Here is a 10,680-nt window from a genome sequence, read left to right as displayed (position 1 = left end):
TGGTGGACCCCACGACCGCGCCCGACAGCACCAGCCGGCGGACTCCGTGTCTGCGCCCGGCACCCTCGACGCTGCCGTCGGCTTCAACATTAACAACCAGACCCTTCGCCCAACTTTTCCAAGGTTGCCCCGATGCTCGGAGGCTACACCCAGTGGGTGCGCTTGCGCCCCCCCCCCCACTCGGAACATGCCGCTCCTGTTGCACCCCCGCCGCCGGCTGCAACCGGCCCCTCGACACCATCGTCTGCACCAACAACCGCGAAAATCCTCTGCCCAATTTTTTCAAGTTGCCTGGAGGCTCGGATGCTAAACCCAGCGGGTTCGCTTGCGTGCCCCTGCCAGAAGCAAGCCGCGCTGGCTACGGTCCGCAGCCATCCGTCATCAAGCATCTTATACATCAACACCCGCTAAAAAATCTCCGCCCAACTTTGCCAAGTTGCCCGGAGGCTCGAAGGCTACTGTCGGGGTAATTGAACATGCGTACCCCAAAGATGGCGAGACAATATTTCAAGACATTAGGGCTAGCAAAGCCCCTACGTCCGACTGCTCAGGCCGCAACAGACGGCCCCCTGTCCGACTGCCCTGGCTGGCTGGCCACCCGGCTGCCCGGCCTGCTCTCTGTCCGGCTGCTCCAATCGGCTTGCTACGTGAGGTCAACTACGATGTCCAGTCGGACACAACACGGACGGACGGCTGTACCTGACACTATCGGCGAATAGCGGAGCACTATGCATGCGTCACCCCAAGCCATCATTTCTAGTGTCACTTGTCCTTGGGCACTATTTATGAAGTGACCCAGGAGACGAGCATGACATCCACCCATGCCCACTTGCCCCCATGCCACTACCTAGCTTAGGACGTAAGTTATCCCAAGCCTATATATATGGGCACATAGCCATCCATCCATCCAGGACATTCACGCATGCATGCTCAAGCACTGGCGGCCACAGGCCATGGCCATACTTGGCCACTAGAGCATGCCATGCACATGCATATACGAGATCAGACGCCCTTGGCACTGATCTCAGATATAGTTCTAGGAGCACTCTGTACTGCTAGATGTACATCCCACATATATATTCAAACATGCAGGAGTAGGGGTATTATCTCTTCGGAGAGCCCCGATCCTGGGTAAACCACCGCGTGATACTCGCATACCCGTCCCCGGATATTCCACGACAGTCTTGCCCTCATGTCAAGCCACCTTGTGGCATCTGTCGACTCGCGGTATTCCCTGCCGACTGAAACCTGGGTAAGATTCGCAGGCGTATGCGGTCTCGCTCACTCCCGCCTTTAGAGTCCGACGACGTACTCTTGTCCCTCTCCATGATTAGCCACCCCCTGGCATGTATCGCTACATATCCCCGACACCGATACAACAATGACAGTGACAGAGTTACTCTATTAGCGATGTATATCATGATCTTGCAGATCCTATGATCATCATAGGCTAAGGTTGCATCATCCTGGGGGAATGTCGAAGGTGTCATCATCCTCTTGGTCTTCATGTCCTCATCCCTAGAGGATGTATCTTCTGTTGGTATCGTCTTGTTGTGGTGTCGCCAATCTTGTGTTCAGAAGAGGTTAGTGAGTGTATGGCAAGGTGTCTTCCTTATGGATTATCCACGAGGATTATAAGGAATCCCATGGTCAGGGGCATGAGGGTGCTAGCGACCATTACAAGAGTTTTGAAGGGGAAGAGGCTGATAAGGAAAATATATCTTAGTTTTTGAAAAACTAAGAAGGGAACAGAAGTATAGATAGTTTTGAAAATTAGTAATAGTTTTGAAAATGGTTTTACCCTATCTAACGACCATGCTAACTAGGGCTTGCTACACTCAGGATGGCTCTAATACCAGCTCTGTGGGGACCCCGACTCATAAGTCGTGATCACCGAATGCACATGTAGAGTGATCCAGAGATCAATGCTCACTGAACATACAGAAGCTGAATAAAAAGAGTCGTGCATCCATACATACCGTCTTACAAGAATTATAACCATTATGGTCAATTATTGAGTATAACATCGCAGCGGAAATCTTTGTCGATAACTTGGACCCATGCCATCTTCCTTAACCCTACATGCATTTTGACTGGGAAGCGTCCTAGCTCGCAAGTTTGTCACCAAGGTGTTATTCATTACATCATGTTCTTTCATGCCTGGCCAATAAAATAACCAGTGACAAGCCAATGAGTACTTTGAATGTACTTGCAAGAAACCCATATTTTGGAACAAGTATGACAAGGCATGATATAGCACAAAATAGGAAATGTTTGTAGAAAGCTAATTTTTTAGTGCAATGTCATGTGCTACCTACTTGTGAGGCATGCATCATAAGAGTCCAGTTATCCATCTGAACAGTTTATAGATATCAACATAAACCTAGTTTAGATTATCTCCAACTTAGTTAACACGTTGAGTCATTTAACTTGACTCAACCAGCTCTCTTCACACACACACACACACCAGGTTTCGCAGACATTGGACATAGCCCAAGAGCGGTTACCCAACTGTCCTTGACCGTGGACATGGATATTCGAATAGTTTTACACTTTGCAGAGGTTGCACACTTTACCCACAAGATCTGAGAAGCTTTCGTGTCATCCACGATCCCGCAGTACCTCAAGTACTCGGGGGAAGCACCCGATCACTATCTTTCCCTAGGTGACACTAACATAGGGTCCACACATTGGTACACGGCCTTTGTGTATTAGCATCAAGATCTTGGGACTCTGCCCTTTTCATTATCACACATACATGCATGGACCAACGGTGTGTCCGGTGCCCTGTGAAAACAGTCATGGTCGCCTATCCAAGCATGACCCCGTCCCGAGAGTGACCTCATGTCACCCCCGTCACTAGTAATGTGGGCCTAGGTAATCAATAATGTCCTTTCCCATATAAGGGTAGAGTGGTTGCACATGTTTGGTTGGAGTAACGGTCGCAACTTAAACCAATCCGTTTTCGAAAACAACACACCCACTTGCCTCGGTACACCACTTCTTTATCAAGTGGTTACCTGATAACCCACAAGTATAGGGGATCGCAACAGTTTTCTAGGGTAGAGTATTCAACCCAAATTTATAGATTCTACACAAGGGGAGCTAAAGAATATTTGAAGGTATTAGCAGCTGAGTTGTCAATTCAACCACACATGGAGATTAATTATCTGTAGCAAAGTGATCAGTAACAAAGTAGTTTGATAGTTTTGATAGTGGTGACAGCAGCAATAGTAACAGTAACAGTGATAACGGCAGTAACTTAGTAGAAACAATAATGAAAATTCGTAGGCATTGGATCGGTGACTTGTGGGATGATATTCAGCATGTGATAGTTATAACCTAGGGTGATACGGCACTAGCTCCAGTTCATCGATATAATGTAGGCATGTATTCCGTAAGTAGTAATACGTGCTTTATTAAGAGAACTTGCATGACATCTTTTGTCCTACCCTCCCGTGGTAGCGGGGTCCATATTGGAAACTAAGGGATATTAAGGCCTCCTTTTAATAGAGAACCGGAACAAAGCATTAACAAAGTGAATACATGAACTCCTCAAACTATGGTCATCACCGAGAGTGGCCCCGATTGTTGTCACTCCGGGATTGCCGGATCATAACACATAGTAGGTGACTATAACTTGCAAGATTGGATCTAGAACATGGATATAATGATGAATTCATAAACGGTTCAGATCTGAAATCATGGCACCCAGGCCCAAAGTGACAAGCATTAAGCATAGCAAAGTCATAGCAACAACAATCTAAGAACATAGTGGATACTAGGGATCAAGCCCTAACAAAACTAACTCGATTACATGATGAATCTCATCCAACTCCTCACCGACCAGCGAGCTTACGAAGGAATTACTCACTCCCGGTGGGGAGCATCATGGAATTGGCGATGGAGAAGGGTTGGTGATGACGAAGAACGAAGATCCCCCTCTCCGGAGCCCCAAACGGACTCCAGATCTGCCCTCCCGAGGAAGAACAGGGCTTGGCAGCGGCTCCATCTCGTGGATCACGATAATTCTTTCTCTCTTATTTTTTTCTCCAAAAATTGGAATTTATAGTGTCAGGGTTGAGGTCTGCGGGGCCACCAGGTGGGTACAACCCACCTGTGTGCCAGGAAAGGGGGGCGCACCCTGGTAGGTTGTGCCTACCTAGAGGCCTCTCTCGGGTAGGTCTTGGCTCCATAAATTCTTATGTATTATATAAAAATTCCTCGCAAAGTTTCGTTCCATTTCGAGAACTTTTATTTCGGCACAAAAACAACACCATGGTAGTTCTGCTGAAAATAGCGTCAGTCCAGGGTTAGTTTCATTCAAATCATGCAAATTAGAGTCCAAAACAAGAGGAAAAGCGTGAGAAAAAGTAGATACATTGGAGACGTATCATTACCTAACTCAACATCTCCCTCGGGCATTAGTGGCACCCAACGGGGTTTTTGAAAAGCCTTTAAAATACTTCTGTTCCCATCACCATGCATACACCCGTCCCATTTGCGTAGCAACTACTTTAGCATCCTACCTACTCCCACCCGCACAACCCTCATAGGAAGGTAGGGTCATGCACAATGCAAGTATCAACAAGTAAGTAACGGAGGCAACCCACCAAAGTGGTTACCACCTCATCATGATTCGGATGCAACAATAATAAGGTGCTATATGACATGCATAAAAACGGTTTCATGGACATGGTCTAGGGGATGCTTGCCTGGTTCTGCTAGGTCTTCAATCCTTCTGGTCCATCTCCAAGTATCCCGTCTACTTCGTCAACTAACGTTGGAAACAATCACAATAAGCATCACAACAAGGCAAGAACAAAAGTGCTCTAAAATATGAATTTGACTTTTCTAGGACATATCTGGTTATATGAAAAATAACCAGAGTGGTTTCATTGGGATTGGATCAGTGGATATTTCTGAACATTTCAATATGACGGAATCAATGGATTTATTGGATCTGCAAGTTGTCTATAGAATTCCTTTTTATAAAAATGAGTAAAAGTACCCATTAAATCAGGCATGATTTTAGAAACATTTAGAAATTGGTTTCACTAAATTTGGAGTTGAAATGAATATAATATGGATTTTTAAGTGGACTTATGTGGATAAATGACCTTTTTAAAGGATCTAGTGAAAACCATGAACAACAAAAATGTCCATTGTGGCTCATTAAATAGACCTTGCTTTATGGAGTCAGTAGAAATTTGAATCATCAAATATGGACACTATTTAAATTCTCCAGTGATTTTACTAGCTATCTAGAAAAGAAAAAGAAAAAGGGAAAGGGCTTTACCCTTATCTAGCACAGAGGGCGTAGTTTTGAAGTGGGCCGGCCCAACTGCACGGCCGTGTGCGGGCTGTCGTCGTAGGAGGTGTATTCATGCGAATACGCCTTCCCTGAGCGAAGGCGGCATCCGGCAGCTCCCGTCTCCACTTAAACGAGGTGGGGCCCTCCCATCATTGGCTCAGCCTGCCTGGCTGGCTGACCGATGGGGCTTGGCTATCGGGCTCATCCCCCACCTCCCGCTCAAATAGAGCAGAGGCAGGAGCGGCATCGACGGAGGCTGGCCGTTGCCGCAGGCCACCATTTTCGGTCATCTGGCAACCGACATGCTCAGGAAGGAGAGCTGCATCCGACGGTGTGCGCCGTGCCCACATGGGCGAGCCGAGGAGGGCGGGGCCCTGAGCGAGGTAGACGGCGATGCCGGCTAGTCCAGTGAGCACAACACGGCCACGAGGAGGAGAGGGAGAAGCACAGGAGGGGCCCGCGGTGATGTGGGAGGTGCTTTGGTGCGGTCTAGAGGGGAGGAGGGGTGGTGGGTGCGAATTTAGGCGGAGGCCGATGGCAGGGCTCTGGCCATGGGGAGCGACGGAGGGCTGGGGGGAAGAATGGGTTAGCCATGTGGTGTACGGAAGAGGGAGGGAGCAAATGGAGCAGAGAGGAGGGCCTAGGACGGCCTAAAGTAGCCAACCCGTGGCTCACCGTGGACACGATGCTTGGGTGGCCGCAACAATAGCTTGGGCAGCCAAGAAAGAGGGCGAGGGGTTGTCTGTAGCATTCGTGGGGGTGGAGTAGGTCGCTAGGGAGAGAGAGGGGTGAGGCAGCAGGGCTCTGGTGCTCGCTCGTGCGAGGCCATGCATTGGCCGAGCTGGGCAGCGTCGGGCACGCGCAGCTGGGTGAGAGAGAGGAGGGGACAGGAGGCTCCCGACAAGGTAGCATGTCACGGACGTCAAGGCGCCTTGACTGGCTCAAGGGGGAGGCGCGAGGTGGTCGAGGGACGCGGTGTCACCGCTCGGGTGCTCTGCCACATGCGCCAGAGCATGCAAATGGCCGGCATCCGCGGCTTTCGCGCTCACCTGCACGTCCACTTGTATCCAATGGCTGCAGGAAGAATAAACAAGGGGGTAGGCCTTGGATGTTCTGTGACCTGCCAGGAGTGAGAGAGAGGTGAGAACATGGGAGAAAGGTTGTTGTCCAGAGAGGGAAAATGGGGTTTCAAGCCCCTTAATCATTGAGCTCTGGTTGGGAGGGAGTTAGTGGAGATAGAGGGTGACTAGATGAAGCTCTAGTAAAAAGTAGAGCTCAACGAGAATAGTGTAAGTAGTCAAAATGGTGATTTTGGAAAAAATGACATAAGGTGTTTGATGCAATTTTGGGCAAGAAAATGAAGTCCAATTGACATGAGAATTAACAGGATCAAATTTCATATAGTATTGAGGTTGATCACCAAGTTTGAGCTCATTTGAATAAAGTTGCCAATGTAACTTTGGTAAACCCTAGGAATCAACAGAAATGGGTTTTCCAAGATTTAGTCCTGCAAATCTATTATCCTCGATGCACCACTTGGTGTAGTGTCTTAACTTGAGGATTTGAGCATGTCCAAAAATTATTGAGATGAAAAGGAGAAAGTTCACAATGTAGAGTTTTTCAAATTTGGATCTGGCCATAGAGGGTTTTGGGGCACTTTTGTGTACCAAAATTATTTGGATGGGTGTGAAACATGGCAAGATCATCACATTACGCATGTGTGACATGCTATAATTTTCCTGGATTTATTTGAAAATATTTATATATTCTTATTGAAATATTTCAAATACTTGAAATGAGCAGAAATGGTTTTGGAGGGTTCTATCCAATATTTTGAACATTACCATGTGTTAAAACTCATATATATGGACAATATATGTCCACTGAGTTTCCCTAAATTTTCTGAGATATTTGTGAAACATTAAAATAATTTTAACCTATTAAAGATCATTTATGTCCTTAAGAAAAAGCCTTTGCATAAAATAGTAAAATAACTTTTGAAAATAATAATTTTGTGGTTTTGGGGAGTCCTATATCTAATAGGAGTCAAATATAATTTTTGAAAGATTTTTCACACACTTAATTAAGTACTTGTAGTTCAAGTCTCAATTCAGGGGGTTTTGAACCTAGAAAATACTTTTTAGCCAAATTATTTTTGTAAGAAAATTTTATTCTGTCCTATACACATGGCATGACCATTGGGCAAAAGTTTTGGGTCAAGGAGAAGGGGTACAGGAGTTGGAGGATTTATTTTATTTTTAGAGCACTTGCAAAGAACACACAAAAATCAAATCAAGCGAAGTTCAAAACACTCAAAAGTTTTTGTCAAACCATATTTGTCATCATTATTAGATTAAGTGTTGTGGCAAGAAAATCAGGGTGTGAAACTGTCCTTTTCCACAAAAGGATTGGGATACCTTGTCGCATATTATTTGTCGTTACCGTTACTTGCTCGTCAAATTATCTTGCTATCAAACTACTCGTTACTTATAATTTCAGTTCTTGCAGAGAATACCTTACTGAAAACCACTTGTCATTTCCTTTTGCTCCTCGTTGAGTTCGACACTCTTACATATCGAAAGGATTACGATTGATCCCCTATACTTTTGGGTCATCAAGGCTTTTTTCTGGCGTCGTTGCCGGGGAGTGAAGCTCTTGGTATGTGGAAATTGGTAAGGAAAATTATTACTATGTGCTAAAATTTATTGTCACTTGTTACTACGGAGAACAATCCTTTGAGGGGCTTGTTCGGGGTATCTTCACCTCAACCGTAACCACAGTTAGTTGCCCTCATCCTACTGCACCTACTGAAAATATTGGCTACGAAATTCCTTCGGGTATGATAGAACAACTGCTAGCTAATCCTTATGCAGGAGATGGAACCGAACATCCTGATATGCATTTGATATATGTAGATGAAATTTGTGGATTATTTAAGCTTGCAGGTTTACTCGGAGATCAAGCTAAGAAGAAGTTTTTCCCTTTATCTTTGATGGGAAAAGCATTGGCATGGTATAAGATATGCGATGATATTAGATCTTGGAATTGGAATAGATTTAAATTGGAATTTCACCAAAAAAATTATCTATGCATCTAGTTCATCGTGATCGGAATTACATATATAATTTTTTTCATCGTGAAGGAGAAAGTATTGCTCTAGCTTGGGGAAGTCTTAAGTCAATGTTATATTCATGGCCCAATATGAGCTCTCAAGAGAAATTATTGTTCAGAATTTTTATGCTCGGCTTTATCGTGATGATCAATCCATGCTTGATACTTCATGTACTGGTTCTTTTATGAAGAAGACTGTTGAATTCAGGTGGGATCTTATAGAAAGAATTAAACGCAACTCTGAAGATTGGGAACTCGACGAAGGTAAAGAGTCAGGTATTAAACTTGAGTTTGATTGGGTTAAATCTTTTATGAATACCGATGCTTTTCAAAAGTTTAGCACTAAATATGGACTTGACTTAGAGATAGTAGCTTCTTTTTGTGAATTATTTGCTACTCATATTGATCTCCCTAAGGCGAAGTGAATATGATCCACCTATCAAAGAACAAATTAAAGAACCGGTAATAGCAAAAGATGAAACTATTATTTATAATGTTGATCCAGTTGTACCTACTACTTACATTGAGAAACCACCTTTCCCTGTTAGGATAAAGGAACATGCTAACATTTCAACCGTGGTCAATAAAAGTAATATTAGAGCACCTAAACCTATTGAACAAATCAAAGTAGAACCTAGTGTTTCTATGGTTAAAGATTTCCTGGTAGAAAATATTGATGGGCATGTTATTTACTTCCATGATGAAGCTGCTAGAATTGCTAAACCAGATGAAAATGATAAACATAGATCTGTTGTCTCAGTCAAAATATGAGATCACTTTTATCATGGTTTATGTGACTTAGGTGCTAGCGTGAGTGCTATTCCTTTTACCTTATATCAAGAAATTATGAATGACGTAGCACCTATTGTAATCGAAAACATAGATGTTATAATTAAACTTGCTAATAGAGACACCATCGCACCATTTGGGATTGTTAGAGATGTTGAAGTCTTGTGTGGGAAAATAAAATATCCTAGTGATTTTCTTGTTCTTGGTTCCCCACAAGATGACTTTTGTACCATTGTCTTTGGTATACCTTTCTTGAACACCGTTAATGCTAAAATAGATTGTGAGAGACAAACCATCAGTGTTAGTTTTGGTGACGAGTCTGATGAGTTTAATTTTTCTAAGTTTAGTAGAAAACATCATAAGAAACAATTACCTAGTAAGGATGAAATAATTGGTCATGATTCTGTTGTCGTGCCTCCTAATGATCCACTAGAAATATATTTGCTAGACCATGAAAATGATATGCATATGCATGAAAGAAATGAGATAGATAAAATTTTCTTTGAACCACGACCTCTACTTAACACAATTTGCCTATTGAAACTCTAGATGCCCTCCTCCGCCTAAAGGTGATCCTGTGTTTGAATTAAAACAATTGCCAGACACTTTGAAATATGCTTATCTTGATGAGAAAAAGATGTATCATGTTATTATTAGTGCTAACCTTTCAGAACACGAAGAAGAAAGATTATTGAAAATTCTAAAGAAGTACCGAGCTGCCATTGGATATACTCTTGATGATCTTAAGGGCATTAGTCCCACTCTCTATCAGCACAAGATTAATATGGAATCTGATGCTAAAACCGTCATTGATCATCACTGACGTTTAAATCCTAAGATGAAAGAAGTGGTAAGGACTGAAATATTAAAGCTTCTAGAACCAGGTATAATCTATCCTATAGCTAATAGTCGATGGGTAAGTCCCGTTCATTGTGTCCCAAAGAAGGGATGTATTACTGTTTTTCCTAATGATAAGAATGAACTCATTCCACAAAGAATTGTTACTGGCTATAGAATGGTAATTGATTTTAGAAAAAGAAATAAAGCAACTAGAAAAGATCATTACCTTTTGCCTTTTATTAATCAAATGTTAGAAAGACTGTCTAAGCACACACACTTTTGCTTTCTTGACGGATACTCTGGTTTTTCTCAAATACCTGTTTCATAACCTGATCAAGAGAAAACCACCTTTACTTGCCCTTTTGGAACTTATGCTTATAGATGTATGCCTTTTGGTTTATGCAATGCACCTGCTACCTTTCAAAGATGTATGACTGTTATATTCTCTGATTTTTGTGAAAATATTGTTGAGGTTTTCATGAATGATTTTTCTGTTTATGGATCTTCTTTCAATGATTCATTAAGAAACCTTGATCAAGTTTTGCAGAGTTGTGAGCAGACCAGTCTTGTCTTGAATTGGGAGAAGTGCCACTTTATGGTTAATGAAAGTATTGTCTTGGGGCATA

Source organism: Triticum dicoccoides, chromosome 5A, assembly GCF_002162155.2.
Source record: "Triticum dicoccoides isolate Atlit2015 ecotype Zavitan chromosome 5A, WEW_v2.0, whole genome shotgun sequence".
NCBI lineage: Eukaryota > Viridiplantae > Streptophyta > Magnoliopsida > Poales > Poaceae > Triticum > Triticum dicoccoides.
This window is presented reverse-complemented; position numbering follows the sequence as displayed.